Genomic DNA, 7,761 nt, shown 5'->3' with positions numbered 1-7,761 from the left:
TTAAGCTATTTTGTTCATTGCCATTTAGTCATTTACTTTGCTCATTTCCCAACAGCAACCGTCTATAGGGCTGTCGTTCCTTCACAGAACACCCTTCCCTCTTCACCACCCCTCGATGGGTGGATTTTTCCACTTGAATCTCAGGGCGGTCTCATTCCACATATCCACAGCCCCTTAGCCTAGATTCTGAGTTCTCTCAGGCCTGGAGATGAAGCCCGATTTCCAGATCTATTTTACAAAGCACTCCATAAGCTTCATTGCAGAAGAGAGGAGCTCCGTTGTGTATCACTGCTTCTAAGAAATTGGAATCATTCTGCTTTTTGTCCCACTGCATTTGGCAGCATAAGAGTCTACCTTGATTTTGAAGATGTGGAGACAGGAGTTGGCAGAAAACCTGCTTTGAAAGCAGAGACCTTTTGAGTTACTCTGGCTGCGAGTCAGAGTCCTGCAGAAATTGAACCAGAAAAGGAACACAGAAAGATCATCTGGTTTGGCTGGCCCTGCGAGCCGGGATGCCGGCCAGGGAAGAGAATTTCAGTGCAGAAAAGAAAGGTAATAGATATTTCCAGTTTCCTGTCACACCCTTCTCCCACATGCTTATCCACATTCTGATCAGCCTTCTGAGACTAATAGTTTCCAGCTTTACTAAAAGCCTACACTCATCTTTCCCTTTCTAATTCCTTTTACACTTGCCTGTACTGCACAATTTGTACATTTTAGGCTTCTCTAGTCTCTGATTATTCAATAGCATGAAAGCTAACACTCCCGTTCATCTCAAACCTTGAGACAATTACAACAAATGGATATGCTAACGGTTTTCTTATCTTTTCTTATCAATGGTTATCCTAACTCCTTCAATATGAGGATGCTGGGGATTGTTTCCTTTTGTTTTGTTTGCTCTGAATTCAAAATTTCTTTCCTGAATCTCAAAATGTACATTAAGTACATATTCCTGTTCACAGTTTTCCTTTTTACTTAACAAAAATCTGAATGGATTTTTTTTTAATTTAATCCTAGGAAACTGGAAGGAAAAAACAAAAACAAAACCTCCATTTTTTTTCCTTCAGATAAAACTAAAAAAGATGATGAGGTTAGTAATTTGCCTGAAATCATTCAGTTGATAGAAGCAAGAAGCAGGATTCAGAGCTACGGCTGACTTCAAAGTCTATGTTCTTTCTGCCATCTTGGAATTCTCAGAGTTCAAGGTATTTTGTTCATTGCTTTTGCATGCTTATCTGTTATATCCTCAAATAGATGAAAAAATGTGTTCACAGAGAATTCAGTGCCTCGCTGTATTGGTGTTGTCCTAAAACCGTCAGTAGGAATAACACATAAAAAGAAGTGATGGCTTCTCTTCCCAGCCAGACCAACCTCACTAAATCATTTCCTGAAAGCTTCGAATCAAAAATCTCCTCAACCAAATTGACCTTTCAGGATGTACATGAGAATCACAAATCACTTGGTGACATGGCCCAAATATTGGACTGCTGCTCAGACAATCTCCGTGTCACTTGTCGGCCTTCCCATACCCTGCGCAACCTCCTTGCACGCTGCATCTCCACTCGGTAGAAAATTGGCTTCACCGGTATAGGAACTGTGTTCTCACCAACAATTATCCTGGATCATTCAACAGGGAGAAAACTTTACCTTTCTCTCTGCATTGAAAATCACTCACCTGGAACTTTAGAAAGTTCTGTCAGGACATCATTTGAAAATATTTAGTGGTCTGTTTGTTCTGTTCTGTTTTGCAAGTCCTGTCATACAGTTCTGTTCAGACACTTAACTGTAGAATGGGTGAGATGGCATGATTTGTAGATCTTTTTCCAAAACTTCAGGTTGAAGAATTCAGAAGAGAGGCAAGATCATCTTTCATCTAAGAAAGGAAGGTCTAGGTATTAAGTAGAGTTTAAATTTTCTGTTTGCTCAACTACCAGTTTCTAGACTATACAACCTGAGGCTGCCAACTTCTCTCCATTGCCCTTGACTCATCCCCAATTTATGCTGCCATCCTTTCTCACCTTGACTATTGCCATAAACCCTTAACTCTTGCCTTACTGCGGTTTATTCTCTACTCAGCACAGAGATATTTTTAGACAGTAAATCAAATTTTTTTTGTTTATTCTCCTGTTTAAAACCCTTCAATTTCTTTCCAAGTTGCTTAGAATTAAAACCCAAACTCCTTGCTGTTGCCTACAAGACACTACAAGTCCTGGCCCCCCCCCGCCCCCACCTCCAGCCTCATCTCCTACTTCATTACGTAAATATCTGTTGAATAAATGAATACTTCTCTTGAATTTTCAGGTATATGCCAACTTCACCACAATCATAGTGCTAGAATATAACAAATTTGCTGTCAGGTATTCATGTGGATAGCAACTAATTGGTAAATGTTACAGGCAAACATGTCTATTACCAAAAAACGTTCAGAGCCAGTAGGGGGGTCATGGGTAGCTTCTTGGGGTATGCCTCACTGCCAGGGCTGCTGAGCAGTTCATGGTGTCCCCAGCACTTGGCCAAGCCTGCTCTTGGATCCCAGCTCAGGAAGGCCCTCCTGGACCCAGGAATGGACCCTTGTCATGAAGCCAGATGGGGTGCACTGGTGACTCCTTGTGGATGTGATCCCAAGCTTTGAGAGAAGGGACTTCAAGCTGATAGAAATGAAGATATCGCAGGCACCAGAGAACATCCTTGCTGAGCACCACCGTGACCTGAGGAGGAAGACCTTCTACCCAGCCTCATCAGCTACGTGAGCTCTGGCCCCATGGTGGCCATGGTCTAGAAAGGCCCCAACATGGTCTATGCCTCAAGGGCCATGGAGGACCCCCAGCTCAGCTGAGGCTGCCCCAGCACCATCAGGGAGGACTTTAGCATCCACATCAGCAGAACATCACAGTGACTCCATGGAGGGGGCCCAGAGGAAGACCAGCTATGGTTCCAGTGAGCTGGTGAACTAGGCAGATGAAGGCCACCAGAGCAGCATCTGCGGCTGCCTCAGCAGCCACCCAAGATCAACTACCTCTGTCCAAGAACTTGAGCCCACTCCTATGGTCTGCCCACCTGTCCCAGACCACCTTGCTGTCTACTTTCTGTCCCACCCCAGGTCAGAGGGTTGAACAGCCCATTTTCTGTGCCTTTTAGTATCCTAAGTCAACAAGAGATTGGACCAAAGCATTTCTGTAGCAAAGTGCCAGACAATCTTTGGGATGTCTCCCAAAGCATGTAGTGTAACCTCCCGTTCCCCAGAGAGAGAGATATTAAAATTCACATATTGTTTGGGGCAGGGGGTTGCTTATTGTAGTTTCTGACATCTCTGAAGTCAGGATGAGGACTTTATGCAAAGTTATAAGAGTTTGAGAGTAGAAATAAAGCTAAACCTCCCATAAAAAGAAAAAGAAAAAAAAAATTCAGCTCCACGCCGACCCTACCCTCATAGGTATTTGTGAAATCTCTTACTGTTTCCTGTTTAATTGACTGACAACCAAGAAGACAAAATCTTACAATATATCCATAATATGTTAGCCAAAGAGTCTATTCTATAGGGGCACCCTATTTGTGCTAAGGACCGTCAGTTGCTTGATACCTGTTGGTTAAAATCAATCAAGTAGTAGTAGCTGTTCTGGTAATGACAGATTTGATTGTTAACTGGTCATTGTAATCAATTAGAGGGTCTTTAAAATTCATACAAAAGGTATTTTTTAAAGACTCTGCTTTTGGAATTTAAGTAAACAACCATCATTTATCATTTTTCAAAGCTTACTACCCTTTTATTCTACTAAAAACACCTAATGAGCTCAATAGCTGGGAATTAGTGAAATTTAAAGATGGGGAAGAGAAATGTCAGCACAGGCGTGACCTGTGATTAGCTGACAAACAATGCTCAATTAGTGGATTTCACATGGGTGATGGGTGGGTTTATTAATATGCTGCTTCTATTCTGGGAGTCCTCATTAGAAGACACCACTTCGTCCTCAGCATGTCAAACTTGCTTCCAATGGATGAATTATCATGATACAAAAATAGACTGCAGATAAAGCCCTCAATTTCACTTGGGCAAATCCACGAATAAAATAACCCAGATTGTTACTTAAACTTACATTTAGAAAGGTAAGAGATTTCAAATAAAAATATAAAATTAGCTGGAAAACATGGACTGTTACTCTAGATTATGATTTCCTTCCCTGTCACTTAACAAATATTTATTTATACAGGTTAGGTAGGTAAAAGAGCTATTTAACAGTAGGCTCTTCAAATCATGCTTAATGACTCAAACTGAGTACTTACTTAAACAGCCAGGGATAGATTTTCATGACCCAATAAGAGGTATGGTCCATAATGTCTATCCTTCATCCCATTTTGTTTACTAGAGTCACCCAAATCTCACGTTAGCCCATTCCGCTTCGAAATCCACTTTAACGGGGCACCTGGGTGGCCCAGTCCTTAAAGCGCCTGCCTTCAGCTCAGGTCATGATCCCAGGGTCCTGGAATTGAGCCCTGCATTGGGCTTCCTGCTCAGCAGGAAGCCTGCTTCTCCCTTTCCCACTCCCCCTGCTTATGTTCCCTCTCTCTGTGTCTCTCTGAAATAAATAAGTAAAATCTTAAAAAAAAAAAAAAAAGAAAGAAAGCAAGCAAAGAAAATCCACTTTCACATATGTTATAAACCAACTAGGTTATCTCCCAGAGGCAAATGAAAAAACATGCAGAGTCATATTTCCCAGAGATCTTTAATCTAGTCTAAAACTAAATCCAAAGGCTTAAGTATTTTAACATAATTGGAAAGGATCATTTCATTCCTTACTTTCAAAATATGATCTTTTATATTTAGATCTGAATGACTCAAGTGTGCAGAATCAGCAAACACATGCAGAACACTAAGATAAATTTACACTAACAGGTTTTATTATATTAACTGAAAGTCGTAAGAGCTTCACATGCTCTAATAAGCCCAGGGAATGCACAAGAGCTAACAATGCCAAGAACAAATTAAAAAGAAAGTTCAGATGTCAGACTGAGTTCAAAGATATCTTTGGAAATGGTTTATTTTCAAGCTGAAAATTTTCTAACAGACTTGAAAATAAATCTTACCTTATTTAAAGAGAATTTGTAAAAATAATTATTAGCATAAGGAAAGGTCTTGGTTTAAAAAAAAAAGCTAAAGCCTAATGCTAACTCTTTTTTTAAAAAAATCAAATGAAGAAATAAAAGATGGAATATATTCTATAGGCCATAAGAACTTGGGCACAAATTAAGCATTCTTAAAAACTGAAGCATTGACACCTCAATAATACTCTGCTCTAGGGGTAAATTGCTCCAAAGTATTTCCTTTCCCTCACAGGGCCACAGCACAACTTGGGCATAAAGGAGAGAGCTGTGCCAGAAACTTCCTTCACAGTACAATTTCTCCTCCAAAATCCATTCTGCATTATGTATAAATATTAATACGATGAAATGTGAAAAAAAAAAAAAAAACAAACGTAATCAGGTATACAGAGTGAATCAAGAGAACCTTTTCTTCCCAAAATCAGTTTAGTGAATTTGAAAAACCAAGCAGGAATAAACTATTGGTACCTAAAGGAGCTGGGTGCTGGCTCCCACTTTTTCCTCAACCAACTTAATTAACATAACTCTGTATTTTAAATTAACATTATTTTTTAAACTAAGCTTACGGTTTAAAATGTCTTAATTTAAATTGTTACAAAGAATTTTTAAAAAGATTTTCTTTATTTATTTGACAGAGTGAGCGAGCTGGAGCACAAGCAGGGGGAGCAGCAGGCAGAGGGAGAGGGAACAGACTCCCTGCTGAGCAGGAAGGCAGATGTGGTTCCTGATACTGCACTTGATCCCATGACACTGGGACCATGACCTGAACTGAAGGCAGACACTTAACCAACTTGGCCACCCAGGCACCCTTACAAAGAATTTTTTACTAAGAATTATCCCAAAGCCAAAGAAAATAACCCCCACCGTGAAAAAGGGATTTAGTCACTGTTGCTATTCATTATTTTTTCACTTAATACTCACCAGCCTACTTACGTTTTCCTCATGTTTTATAGAAAAACATGTATAAGGTATATTTCATTTGACCAAAAAAAAAAAAAAAATATATATATATATATATATATATATATATATATATAGACACACACATATATACCGCAATACATTCCCCCCTAATAACCTAGAAGTATTCAGCGACTTGGCCAGAAAACTTCTGTGTAGTCCAGTCCTTACTTATTACTAATCCAAAAAAACATTGTGAGACCTGGCTCACTCTTGAATGTTAAGGTCCATCTTGCATTAATTAGTACTGATTTAACTGCAAGCATCACAATGAAAGAAATGTATCCCTGAAAGCTGGAGCATTCCACCACCCCGAAATAAGTTTGAACTTTATAAAGCATCTTCATGCTTTATTGTTATTCTAATCTCAACCTGGGAATTTCATGTTCCTTAAAAAAGATCATCTATTTGATGGCCAGTGGTATGCTCGTTAACAGCAACTCTGTAGAAAAGGAGGAGGAGGAGACAAAGGCTCTGATTTGTAGCCCTACCAAATGCCACGGTGTAAATACTCCCACCGTGGCTGATTTCCAGCTGCCAATGAGATGTCGACAAATGCAGAATTGCAAAGAGATGCATGGGATTTCCACCCTACAGATGCAATTGACCTAAATAAACTCAAGAACATATATACTAGCAAAATGACCTAAATTAGTTAAGAAGTAACAACTTGAGAATTTAACACTTTTGTTTTTAACCCAAGTTACTGAAGTTTATTTAATGTGATTCTTTAGTGCTGGCTACTTAACAACAACCTCCCCAAATTCCTAAAAATCGACTGAGCAGCCAGTTAAGGTTGGACTCCATTGCACCTCTGTTATTTTGGTAACCTCTTTTCTTGGGTCTGTTTTATGTCCTTTTTCTAATCTCTTAAGTAGAATACTCACTTTAGGTCTTGTTGTTGTCTTTTTTTTTTAAATTATTTATCAAGACCATTAAGGAATTTAATTGTGAGAACGGTTTTGGCTGTCTACCATGAAGATTTCTAAACATTAATTTTCCCTTTTCACTTACTTTGTAAATAGTCTGTTGTTTGTATTATTGACCAAATGCTACTTAGGAATGTTTGAGGTTTTGTTTTTGTTTTTCTTTTTGTCCATCAAATTAGAGTGTTTTAATTTCTAGTTTTACTGCAGTGTGACTTGAGAAGGTAGCTTGTATAATTTCTAAGGCATACCTTAGACATATGTTTTAGAGCACTGCAATACAGCAAATGTATTTTGTTAAGATTTATTTAGTTGACAGAGAGAGAGAGACAGGGGGGAGGGAACACAAGCAGGAAAAGTGGTAGAGGGCGAAGCAGGCTTCCCACTGAGCAGGGAGCCCGACGTGGGGCTCAATCCCAGGACCCTGGGATCATGCCCTGAAGTGAAGGCAGACCAGGCATCCCTAAAGCAAATATTATAATAAAATGAGTCAAATGAATTTTTTGTTTTCCCAGTGCATATAAAAGTTATGTTTACATTAAGTGTGTAATAGCATTATCTCTAAAAAAAAATACACCTACCTTAATTTAAAAATGTTATATTGTTAAAAAAAAATGCTAACTGTCATCTGAGCTTTGAGCAAATCACAATTTTTTTTACTGACAGAGGGTCTTGCCTTGATGTGGATGGCTGCTGACTGATCGTGGCGGTGGTTGCTGAAGGCTGGGTTGGCTGTGGAAATTTCTTTAAATAAGACAACAATGAAGTTTGCCACATC

The 7,761-nt window shown here is 39.2% G+C and overlaps 1 pseudogene; it reads left to right on the top strand.

Annotated features, from left to right (window-relative positions):
- The first annotated feature begins 2,443 nt into the window (after window positions 1-2,443).
- On the top strand, window positions 2,444-3,113 carry LOC122891037 (annotated as a pseudogene).
- The last annotated feature ends 4,648 nt before the right edge of the window (window positions 3,114-7,761 follow it).

This window comes from Neovison vison, chromosome 12 (genome assembly GCF_020171115.1).
Source record: "Neovison vison isolate M4711 chromosome 12, ASM_NN_V1, whole genome shotgun sequence".
Lineage (NCBI taxonomy): Eukaryota > Metazoa > Chordata > Mammalia > Carnivora > Mustelidae > Neogale > Neogale vison.
This window is presented reverse-complemented; position numbering and strand designations above follow the sequence as displayed.